Raw genomic sequence first — 12,700 nt, forward strand, 5'->3', positions numbered from 1 at the left:
AGAGTGTCTCCCGGGTTCTGACTGGCAGGCTGGCTTCCATCACTTCTGTTGCTTCCTCATAACATATTCTAGACTGTGGTTTCATTCATCTGTTTCACCTGCCAAATTGCTCACATCCACTTTCCTCCTCTTGGAAATGTGTTGGGATCTCTTTTGTTGGCAATCCCCTCCTTCACATTTATCTTGTTCCTTTTTTGTTAGAGATTTCTTCCATTATGTGCTGCTGTACTTTTATTTTAATGGACTCTAGGAAGGATTGTGAGTGATGCATGCACCTAGTCCAAAATCTTGCACTGGACTCAGCAAATAGTTTGAGCACATTCCCTGTACCAGGTACTATGTCAGGTGCTCGGGGAATAAAAATGAGTGAAACTTATTTCCTTGTATCAGGGAGCTTGTAGTGTAGCAGTGGAGGCAGTCTTATGCAAGATGTCTAAAGGGAACTTTTTCTGTTTTGGTTTGGATGAGAATCTGAAGTGGCAAATGAAGGGATCACACACTCTAAAGAGAGGTAACACACTACATTTATAGAATTTGCTAAAGGATGACTTCCAAAACGTTATCTGAGTCCTTTTAGCCTATTATTTATCCTGAAAGTATATAAAGAGAAGCTAGGAGATTGAGAGGAAAATGGTAGAGAGGATTGTTTTGAAGAGAGTTGTCAGAATGCTTTGGAGTTTCTCCTGCTCATGGGGGAGTGGAAGAGGTATACTTCCTACTCACTTAAATGGAATGAGACTACAAAAGAACCACTCCAAGGGCTTGCTGTGTATTTACCAGGGATTGACATTTTCAATGACTGGCAATTGACTTACATCTGAAAACAGAGTCTTAAGGTGAGAGAGACTATGGCTAAAGCAAACTGTGACAACAAAGGAAAGAAAAGGCCACATTTGCCAGTAGCTGTACTTCCACTAACATGTAAGTAAAGTTCTCTGTTTCCCAAAGGCCAGATATAGTCCTCTTGGTAAGACTTTAAAGTTGAATAATCTTTAAAGGATCTCCCCTAAGAAGATCACTCAGAGGTGTAAAATGACCCCAACAGGAGAATGGGCTGATTGAAACCAGGGACAGAGGAGTTGTAAGAGACCAGTCAGAGGAGGTGTTGCCTAGGTCAAGGAAACTGCAGGTGAGAGATCTCCAGTGACAGGGGAGCTCCCAGTAACCTTGTAAAGTATCAGCTTTGGACATCAGCAACACTCTCCAACACCCGTTTAAAAGTGAACCAGTAAAAGAAAGCTCGTTCAAGCCCTTTATTCTAGTCCTGCCCTGTGCTTCAACCCTGGAGGCAGAGTTTGAGGCAGCACGATGAGTGGGGGAAGAGAGATAGAAAAGAAAAATAAATGAGGGAGGAAGCCAACCACAAGTTTTCAGGCTGAGTTAGACCTGAACTGGGAAGAGGAGAAGCTTAGAAATGAATGACATTGAAGGTGTGATCTATTAGACTGGACTGTAAATTTTAATGCCTAAATAACAAAACTATTTTTTTTTAATATTTGAGAGTGACTGAAAAAGGTATGAGCTCTGTCTGATATTTCATGCAGGGGAGGGGAAAAATGATTCTACAGAGCTTGTGGTGTGAAAGAATTATGTTGCTTTTTGCTTACACCCTACTGTGTCCAGCTCATTCAATATATTATATGTATAGTCAAGGTTCAGTGAGTGGTAACACATAGGAGAAAGTAATAAACTCTTCCCAGGGAGGCCAGGCAAGTCCTGACACCTTCTCTCAGAGGAGTTAGTGCTTGATCTGGATTTTAAAGAACAAGAAGGAATTTGCCAGGTGAGAATGGCATAGGAGGACATTCCAGGAAAAGGAAACAGCATGTATAAAATTAGTAGGTATATATGGACAATGCATGTGGTTTAGTGGTTTTAACTCATTGTAGTGTCGGGGAGGAATAAATTTCCTCTACCCTTCTAGGTTCTTCCAGCTGATCTAATAATTAAATTGACATGAGACAAATTAACAAGAGAAAATAACTAAATTTAGTTACATGTGTACGTATGGGATCACATATATAGGAGAGGTTTCGAGAAAGAAAGGTAGGATGAGGCATATCTGAACCAGAGAATGAGGTAAGGCACTGGGGCTTCAGAGAGGAGGAGGGAAATTTATAGGATGATAAGCAGAACAAATATTCAGTAATTAGAAGTTTGCCCTGCCCTATAGATAGGTCATAGGAAGTTATCTCTTATGATAGCTCTTATTATGGGCAAGGCCTCCAATTTAGATTCTTCTAGGTAGTTAGAGGAGGGCCATGAGCCTCTCTTGAGCCCCCAATGTCTCAATTGTCTTCAGTTCAAAATAATCTACTTGCCAAAATAGCATATCTTAGGGAGGTCTGTTCTGAACACCTTCAGTAGTATAAACCGTGGTTGGGTAGAGGAAGGAGGTGAGGTAATATTTGGAAACATGCTTATGAAATGCTTTTTTTTTTCCTAAAAAGGATAGAGGTCATTCATCAATGTGTATTTAAATGAAAAAGTGCCAGATGTTTCAATTTCCTTCCAAATAGGTTTACAATTAAGCTGTCAGTAGTTTGCTCTTGGTTTAGAAAGTTGTTCCCCTTACCTTTGGTTTGTTTTATGTAGAGAAAAGGGATTCCACACTTTTTTTGGGTGGAGATATGCCACTAGAAATGCTGCTACCCAGTGACAAAAAAAATGAATTTACCATCAACTGTGTCCATTGAGATTTAAAAAGTGTAAATTTAGGTTTCTTGCATTACAAATGCAAAGTATTTTTTTTCAGGGCATTTTTTAAAGTAGGCCATGATATTAAATAAAATGATATGTGACAAGTGCTTTGAACAGTGCTTATTGGTACAGATGGAGTGCTTGATAAATGTTAGCTGTTATCATCATCACCATCACCAACATCATCCCACCCATTCAGCACAGATTTGACTAGTACTTCCTAGGCTGCTGTCCTTCTGTTTAGAGTACATATGTGAGCAGAAGTTCAGAGGAAGGGAAGAATTAGTGACAAAGAAATTCTTCTCAGGTTTGTGCTTGCTTACGTGGTGATATTTCAAAGAAAAAAGAGACCCACTAAAGGTCAGCTTGTTAAGTGCTTAATTTATTTAGGAGAACATTCCCCCTAACCCTTTTCTGTGGAAAATTCATCCTGAAAGATCCTCAGGAGAAAAGAGGTCCTTTGTCATATAAGTTCATGAAGCACTGGATACTCTAGCTCTCCCTCAGCCCCCACCTTGGAGAATCAGAATGTCCTTGAGTACATTGAATGAGCTGAGAAGTCCCCCCCCCCGGGAAGGCAGAAGCTATTTAAATTTTTAAAACTCAGTTTGACAAAATTCCTTAGCCACATAACTCTTCTTTTTTGTAACGCTTATTAATATCCGCAGGCACTAGTGTTCTACATGTAGTAAGGTGTTCTATCTGAGATAATTATATTTTTTCCTCTTCAGAGAGGAACTGCCAGTCAAAGGGAATCCTGGGTTAGGTCTTCGAGAGGCCATCTCAGTTATACAGTTATACAGATGTTTACCAGACATATGTAATGAAGTCTGAAGTGAGGGTGAGAAGTCCAACCCCTTTGTTCTGAGATTTGGAGGTAGGAGGATTGAGGTATAGAGAGTTGCTCTTTTCAAGGCCTCATGGTAGGAAAGGATAATAAGATCCAAGAAACAAAGTTACCAACGATTTGAAGAGGCTGGTCTGGTGGGCTGGCACTGGTGCTGAGTAAAAAAGAATACAGGGGATGGTGGCAGGACTGACAATATAATTTGTGACGCTCAGTGCAAAATGACAAACTGGGGCTCCTTCTTAAAAATTTAAGAATTTCAAGGCAGGAACAGCAAAGTATTAAACCAAGGGTGGGGCCCTTCTAAGCAAAAGGCCTTGTGCAACTGCATCATCAACCCTAGATGATGGTCTTGGTTTTTGGAGGCTGTGCACAAAAGGACTGTTTTTGTCCTTATTCTTCTAGAGTTGCCTTACTACCTGAGGAAGTAATTTGATGTGAAATAAAATTACTGGTCACTAAGAGCTATAACGAGATCCACTAAGGTCAGTTTTTCATTTTCTATTACAGCTGTAACAAATTACCATTATCAAAAATTTAGTAGCTTAAAATAACTCGTTTATTATTTTACAGTTTTATAATTCAGAAGTTTGGACTTGGTCCCACAGGGCTAAAATCAAGATGTTGGCAGGGATAGTTCCTTCTGAAGACTCTAGGAGAGAATTCATTTCTTTGTCTTCCCCAGCTTCTAGAGGCTACCTGCATTCCTTAGCTTGTGGTACCCTTCTCATCTTCAAAGCCAGAGATGTTGCATTTTTCTGATCATTCTTCTGTAGTCAAATCTCCCTCTGACTCTACTCTTCTGCCTCCTGCTTCCACTTTTAAGGACAATAGGCCCACCTGAAAAATCTAGGATAATCTCCCTATCTGCCGATTAGCAACCTTAATTTCATCTGAAACATTAATTGCCCCTTTCTAGGTAATTTATCGTATTCACAGGTTCTAAAGATTAGGACATCTTTGAGGGGCATTATTCTGCCTACCATACCCAGAGAGCACCAAACTAAATTAGGTCTTGCCTTTAAACAAATTATTGATGTATAACATACAAAACATGCCCAAATCTTAAGTGTACAGATTGATGAATTTTTAGATAAATATATACCTGTGTATTGTATAAATATACATAAGTGTAACCACCACTCAGATGAAAATATAATATATCTAGCTCCTCAAAAGGCTCTCACATGCTCCTTCTCAGTCAACATTCACCCTCTAGAGGTAATTCTCACTTCTGTCACTGTATCAATGACCTATTACAAATCGCTCCAAAACACGGCGGCTTAAAATAAAAACCATTTTATTTGCTCATAATTCTATGGATCAGAATTTTGACTGAGCTCAGCTGGGCAGTTCTTCTGTTGGTCTCATCTGTGGTCACTCATTTGGTTGCAGTAATTTGGCAGCTTGACTGGGCCTGTATGGTCCAGATTGGTCTCATATATGTGTCTTGTGGTTGGCACTGGCTATCAGCTGAGCCTCTCTCTCCATGTCGGTATTTAATCCTTGAAGAGGGTAGACTGGGCTGCTTTATATGGAGATCTCAGAGAAACAAGAAGGCAACAGCAAATTGCTCTGAAGTTATACAATGTCATCCCCACTGCATTCTTTTGGTCAAAGCAAGTCTCAGGGCTATCCCAGATTCCAGGAGTGGAGAATTACATTCTACCTTTTGATGACAGGAGCTGCCAAAAAACTTGTGGCTATTTTTTACCTGTTTTTGAACTTCATATAAATGGAATCATACCAAAAGTATTCTTGTTTCTGGCTTCTTTAGTTCATTATTATGTATGCGAAATCCAACCATGATTTTGTATGTAGCAGTAGATTGTTCTTTTTTTTATTGTTGTGGCTCATATTCCATTGCATGAAAATACCACAATTCATTCTACCATTGATGAACATTTTACTTGTTTCTAGTTTGTGGCTATTTTAAGTAAATCTGCTATTAATGTTCTTGTTCATGTCTTTTGAAGGGCACATGTACTCAATTATCTTGAATATGTACCTAAGAATGGAATTACTGGGTCAGGGGGTAGGCTAGTATTAAACTTTAAAAGAAATTGCCAAACAGTTTTTTGAAGTGATTGAATTGAATTACATACCTACAATGTATGAGAGTTTTGGTTGCTGCACATCCTTGCAAACACTTGGTATTGTCACATCAGCCTTTTAAATTTCAGCCATCTTAATAGGCATTTAGTGGTATCTTGCTGTTGTTTTGATTTGCATTTCCTTGATGAATAATGATATGGAATACGTTTTTACATGTTTAATGGTCATTTGACTTTCCTTTTTGTGAAGTAATTCTTATGTATTTTTGTAAAGTGCTATTTAAAAAATTGGGTTGTTTGTCTTTTTCTTGTTGATTTGTATTTCTCTTTATAGTCTGACTTTGAGTCTGTTATTATATATGTGTATTACAAATGGCTTGTCTTTTCCTTCTCTTAATGTCCCTCAGTTTGAGTTTGACATGATTTTTTTCTCCAAGGTTAAAATCTCATGATTTCTCTGGAGTTATGGGTTTTTTGAAAGAATGCCTTAGAGGTGAAGTAGCCATGTCATTGAATCATATCAGGCGCTAAGTGATTTCAATATGACCTGTCACTCTGATCACTTGGTTAAGATAGTGTCTGCTAGGTTTTTCCACTGTGAAATTCCTATTTTCTCCTTTCCATATTCTATTTTTTGGAATCGAGCTATAAAGTCCAGCCCACACTCAAGGAGTAGGGAGTTGTGCTCACCTTCTTTCAGGGTAGAGTACCTACAATAATTTATTTCAATTCTTTTTTCACATAGGAGATTTCTTTCTTCTCCCATTTATATATTTATTCAATTATTTTTATCAGTATGGACTCATGGATATGTTTTTGTCCTCTGAGTTATAATCCATTGTTACTGTTATTTTGTTGCTCAGCTTGTACAATGAACAAATTTGAGCTAATAAAAAGATATAGAATACTGTATGAAAAACTGCAGAATGTAATTTTTTAAAAATTTATTTATTTTAATTAGTTTCAAGTATACAGTACATTGGTTAGACATCTATATAGTTCATAAAATGATCCCCCAATTGCTACCTTCTTCTCCTGATCCTCCATCTAACTAAAGTATTAATGCAAATAGCATTCTGTATGCCATGCTCCCCATCCCCATGACCATCCATCAGCTACTAAGTTGTACTTTTTTAACCCTTCACCCCATTCTCTCAGCCCCCTAAATCCCCCTCCCCTCTGTCTATCACCAAGTTGTCCACCATTTGTGAGTCTGATTTGATTAGTTTGTTCTTTTTATACCTTAGATTTCAAATGTAAGTGAAATCATATAGTGTTTATCTTTCTCTGTTTGACTTAAATACCTTCTAGGTCCATCAAAGCAACATCTTTTTCCAACCTCTTCTTTTTAGTCTGTGTCTTTTAATCTGAAGTGAGTCTCTTATTGGCAACATGTAGGGGTCTTGTTTTCCTTTCCATTCATCTACTCTTAGTTGGAGCACTTAATTATTTTCCATTTGATGTACTTATTGATAGGAATGTAGTTGTTATCATTCTTTATTCTTGTTTTTGATATATGTTTTGTCTTCTTAGAGAAGTCCCTCAAACATTCCCTGTAATACTGTTTTGGTGGTGATAAATTCCTTCAGCTTACTTTTGTCTGGGAAGCTCTTTATCTGTCCTTTAACTTTAAATGATAGCTTTGCTGGATAAAGTATCCTTGGTTGTAGATCCTGGGTCTTCATCCTGTTGAATTTTTTTTTTGCTAAGCCCTTCTGTCCTGCATAGTTTCTTTTGAGAAATCAGCTGCTAATCTTACAGAATTTTTTTTTAACTTTTAAAATTGAGTTTATTAGGGTAACATTGTTTAATACAATTATATAATTTTCAGGTGTACATTATAATTTGACATCTGTATATTCTATTGTGTGTTTATCATCTTTTCCTTTATAAGTAACTATCTGTTTTTCTCTTGCTGCTTTTAATATTCTTTTTTTGTATTTAACCTTTGGCATTTTAATTATGATGTGTCTTGGTGTGGGCCTCTTTGGATCCTTGATTTTTGGAATTCTCTGATCTTCCTGGGGTTTTATGTCCATTTCCTTCACCAGGTTAGGAAAGTTTTCCATCATTATTTCTTCAAACAGCTGTTGAACATCTTGATTTTCTTCAGTTACGCCAATCAGCTGGTTATTTGAATCCTTAATAGTGGCTCATACGCTCCTTGAGTTATTGGAAACTTTAGATGAAGTAAGAAAATTTCTAGAAAAATATTACTTACCAAAATGGACTGACAAAAAATTAGGCAATTTTACTCCTACTCACTTTTGTAGGCCACATCTTTATAATTGAAGAAAATTAGTAAAAGTTGTCAGATTTTTGTCAACACTCCTTTTTTTTGTACTAACTATGGGAAAGGAGGTGGGATTGGGAGCACCAGAAACTTTTTTCTGTGGTTCTCTCTTTTAAAAGTTTACAGCATAAAGTTTGTCCCCTTTCCTTGTCTGGCTATTAATGGTGAATTATTGGCAGCTAAAATAGACTATTTTTTCTTAATTTAATTAGGAATCTTAACACAGAAAAAGCATAATAAAACAGAATTACATAATTTCAACCCTCCTCCCTCCCGATTCTTACACGGTTCTTCTATGAAAAGTCAAGCACATATTCTATGGTAACATGTAAAGGGTAGCAACTAATGCATCCATGTGTGTTGTTTTCTCTTAGTCTAAATTGACATGTAGTTAAAGATGAGAAAAATCTGTAATAATGTATCGTCAGAAGGTAGCTGAGACTAGTGATATGCAAAATGTGGTTCACACATTTATTGCATCAGGATCACTTGGGGAACATTTTGTCTGAGACCAGGCCTGGAAATCTGCATTCTATAAGTCCTTTGGGTGATTCTGATGGATATTTAGGTTTGGGAACCACCATCTTGTGCTATCTTTCTTGAGCATCAATTGTCTCAGCTGTGCTATTATATTTAAGATGACTCTGTTCAGAAAGTTCCAGAATGCAGAAATTCTGTATTTGTACTCAGACTGAAGTATAAACTGGTAAGATCATTCTGGAGAACAATTTATTAAAAAAAAAAAACTTTTTGGCGAGGCAACCCTTGGTTGACCTCAGAGATTGCAAGGACCTTGTCAGCTTATAATCTCTTATTTAAAAAAAAATTTTTTTTATGCCTACAGCACCTGGTCTTCCTAGGTGGTCTCCCAACCAAGTATTAACCAGGCCCGACCCTGCTTAGCTTCCAAGATCAGATGGGATCAAGCTTATTCATGGTAGCATGGCCATAGATAACAATTTAGCAATATATAATAAAATTAGAGATGCCTAAACAGGGAAAGCTCCAACTTATAAGCATATACTCACAGATGTACACCAGAAGATGCATATGATGTTGTTAATCACAACTGTTGCTAGAGGTGAAAAACTGGAAAGTGCACATTCATAGAATGAACTCTTAAGCAGCAGTTAAAATGAATAAACTAATTTACAGTTATCAATATAAGAAGGTTTAGAAAACATCATGTAAAATAAAAAAAATGAAGTTTGGCAAAAGTTGATGCCATTTATCGCAGAGCTAATACTATATATTCTTTATGGATAAATACATATTTATAAAAACGTACACAAGAAGATATACATACATGAACCCTGGGTTACTGTTAGAGAGGGAAGGAAGAATGGAGAATGGGAGAAAATGTGATGGAGGAGAGCTTTAGTTGTATCACTAACATTAAATTTCTTTAAAAAAAAGATCTAAAGCAAGTATGCAATGTATTTACAAAAATGTTAAATCCACCACTTCCTAGATGTGTGATTTGGGGAAATTACTTAATCTTCATGAGTTGTCCATATAACTCATGAAGTTGTTTTGAAGATTAAATAGGTGATACATACATTTTTTCTTGCATAATCACCACATAGGCACTCCCTAAATCATAACTGTTATTACCAGCAAGAAAGCGTCAAAAGCATTCATTCAGTTGTGAGTCACTAAGGGCAGATAGGAAAAGGTGCATTCCACAGAGAGATGACATATGACACTTCAGAGCAAAAGCACCTCTGGTGAAGGCACAGTGCTGAGTGTGCCTGTGGGCAGAGAAAACAGGGCTGAAATGTTACCCTCTCAATGTGTTTCTCTCTTGGGTACAACATCTGTCTTTCCTAAAGCATTTGTATAAATTAGTGTTTATTATAGTAGTGGGTAATGAGTGCCCTCACCTGGCACAAGGCATTGTATGATCTGGGTTCTTCTATGCTCTAATCCCACATTTCCAGAAGATGAAGTGGCACCTTCAGTGAGTGGTATGCTGTCTTCCTAGCCACTGCCTTGTGAAGAGTAGGCCATTACCGGAGTGTAGAATACAGGCACTGGCATCCTGTCTTCTCAGCCTTGAGGCACATCTGGAAGAATAACAGAATTTTTTCTATCAGTGACTTTATGGGCCTGTCCTTCTCAGGTTGGAAGATTTGATAAAGTCCTACTGGCTCTACCTGCTGCCCATTCCTTTTTTCATAGCAAAATGCAGTCCACTGACCAAGGCTCAAAAAAGTTATGAAAAAATTGCAGGGACATCTTAAGTGACATCTCAAAAATAGGCTGTGGGATAGTATGGGGTTGAGCTTGTTGATACTACACTCACCAGAAAAAACCAAAGTCGACTTCACCTCTTCCTGTTTGTTCAATCATCAGCTATAGCCTATTGACCATTAGGTACCCCGTGCCCTCAAAAGTCTTCTCCTTGTCATCAGATCAAAAGCAGAGCAGTAGTTATTTTACACTTTAGTACAAATTCATATATTTTGAAGTTTCACTCTTGGTAAACTATGTCTAAGTACTGCTATGGCAAAAAGGTCTGCCAATTTCTTCCACTAATAGTCCTGTCATTTTTCTCAAAGTCTGTGTCCCCAGTTTTTCTGTACCAGTCAGTCTATGCTTATCCTGACTTACCTAGCTGCTTGCAAATCTGCCACCTAGTTGGTTCTTCTCCTACTTCTTCAGCCCCCTACCTCTGCCCCATTCCTCTTTGCTTCACACCTTAACACTTGGATGATGACTCATTTGTCCTTGCCTTCCCCTCCAAGTGTGGTGATCCCAGCATGTCCTGCCAGCTAGTTAGTTGGCTGGACTTCATTGTCACAGTGTCCCTGTTTTCCTGAGTTTCCCAGGGTACCTTGGAATGTGAGGATATGTAAAAGATTGTATGTATGAGTGTGTTTTTGAGTGTGTTTTTGTGGTGTGGGAGTGGAGGTGAGAAGACTTAAAATTGCGAATGACTTCAGCGAAAATGTTCGAGAGCAATGTTATTTATAGATACTTGAGAACTAATGTGGTGAAAGGAAATCCAGTTTGTATAAAATAAATTTATGAGATTTGCTTACTCTTCATAGCTAATTTTATCATACACACAATAATAACTATGCATGTTGTCAATATGGGTCAGATGAAATTGATTGTAAACTATATTTACATTGTGTTCAGCTATGCTAACACTTGTGTTGATGAGCTCCTATGGTTTCCTACCCATGTATTTTGCTCACATGAGAAAAAGAATCAGGGAATATGACCCCAGTATCTCTGAGATGAACTGCTCCAGTGCCTCCTCTCTTTTCTTTTGGCATCTGCTGGGCAGCTATATTGCAGAGGTCACCGTGGTTGCAAAGTACAAGAAAAGAAAGCATATGTAATAAAGGATGTAATTTTCCTAAAGCAATATAAAACTGTTCCTTAGTATTCAGCATATATAGCGTATATTTACTGTCTATGCTTTTTCTCCATTCTATTTACCACCTTTGATTCTTGGGAGATTAAATCTGCATAAACGTAGATACATACTAATATGATGAACTTTAAACTGTTATTTTCCTCCCTTTATCATCAATGATTATCATTTAAAGTTGTTATGAAAGCTTTGTGATAGAGGTTATACTAAAATTGAAAGTATACGGACTTACTGAAAATCGTGTAAAAATTAGCTATGTTTCTAATGTGGTTTCTCAGACTGATTAATTCATGCAATTGAATTGTTCTACTCTCTTGTAAACATACATTCACACTTTGAAACCTTGCACACCTGCAAAGTAAAATGTGGTGGTATTTGTGATATTATCATTGTTTCATCAAGGATGATAAATTAGTCAGGTTACTTTTAAAATCTCACTTTATAGGCCATTATATATCACCTTCTTGTTTCAGTACAGTGGAAATTAATTCCATACATGTTTTAAGGGTCAAAAGTATCTTAAAATTAATACTAATAACTTTAAAACATCTTGGCATTTATGAAGTGTTGTGACATTAATTTAGAAACAGTTCGAAGTTGTCATAAAGTTTAACATTGTATGAGAGCACTTCCCCCTAAGATAAAGATATCAGCTTGGATATGGTGAATTTTTTTTCTTTAGGGATGTGTGTGTCTTTAAAAAAGTTATTTTTCTTTGGCTTGAAACCATGACAAGAATAATCCTTTATAGATTTCAGTCTGAATTTTAACCAGGATTGTAGAAATCATGGTATAGTCTCTGCTTCTTCCTCTTTTTTCCCTTTTCCTTTATCTTCCATTATTCTGTTGTATCCTTCCTTTGGCATTTATAAGCTCTATAACGTAACTGAGACTGTGTTAGGGGCTAGGGATTCTGAAATAAAAGGATACGGTCTCTGCTCTCAAGAGACTAAGTCCAGTTGATGAGAAAGAAGAATAAAAAATGAATTACAGTATTGGTTGTGGAGTAGTTGGGAAATCTTCCTGGAGAAGGTGATGGCTGAGCTAGAAGGATGAGTGAGAGATGACAAAGAGATAAAATTAATCTTATTTGAAATATTAATGGCTTTTGGTTATGATTGCTTTCTTTATACCAAAAGTGGCAGAGTAGGAAACCTCAGGGCTTCATCCCTCCATTAAAGCAACCGATTAGCTGGGAAAAAGTGTCAGAATCAACTTTTACAGAACTCTGGAATCTAGTCAAAAACACAACAACCAGGGGAAAGCTTAATGAAGAAAGAAGCTGCTGCAACTGTCTATCTACCCTTCCCCACATACCAGATGAGAGGTGGAAATGAAGCCTGGTGCAGGCTGCCAAGTACCTGAAAGAGAAATACAGACCTTATTCTCAAAGAATTGTGGTTGTGTATTTCCATCTATCT

The 12,700-nt window shown here is 37.3% G+C and overlaps 1 pseudogene; it reads right to left on the reverse strand.

Annotated features, from left to right (window-relative positions):
* Positions 1-8,729: 8,729 nt before the first annotated feature.
* Positions 8,730-8,848, reverse strand: LOC118608397 (annotated as a pseudogene).
* Positions 8,849-12,700: the final 3,852 nt, after the last annotated feature.

The sequence above is a fragment of the Rousettus aegyptiacus genome, unplaced genomic scaffold, assembly GCF_014176215.1.
Source record: "Rousettus aegyptiacus isolate mRouAeg1 unplaced genomic scaffold, mRouAeg1.p scaffold_m13_p_9, whole genome shotgun sequence".
NCBI lineage: Eukaryota > Metazoa > Chordata > Mammalia > Chiroptera > Pteropodidae > Rousettus > Rousettus aegyptiacus.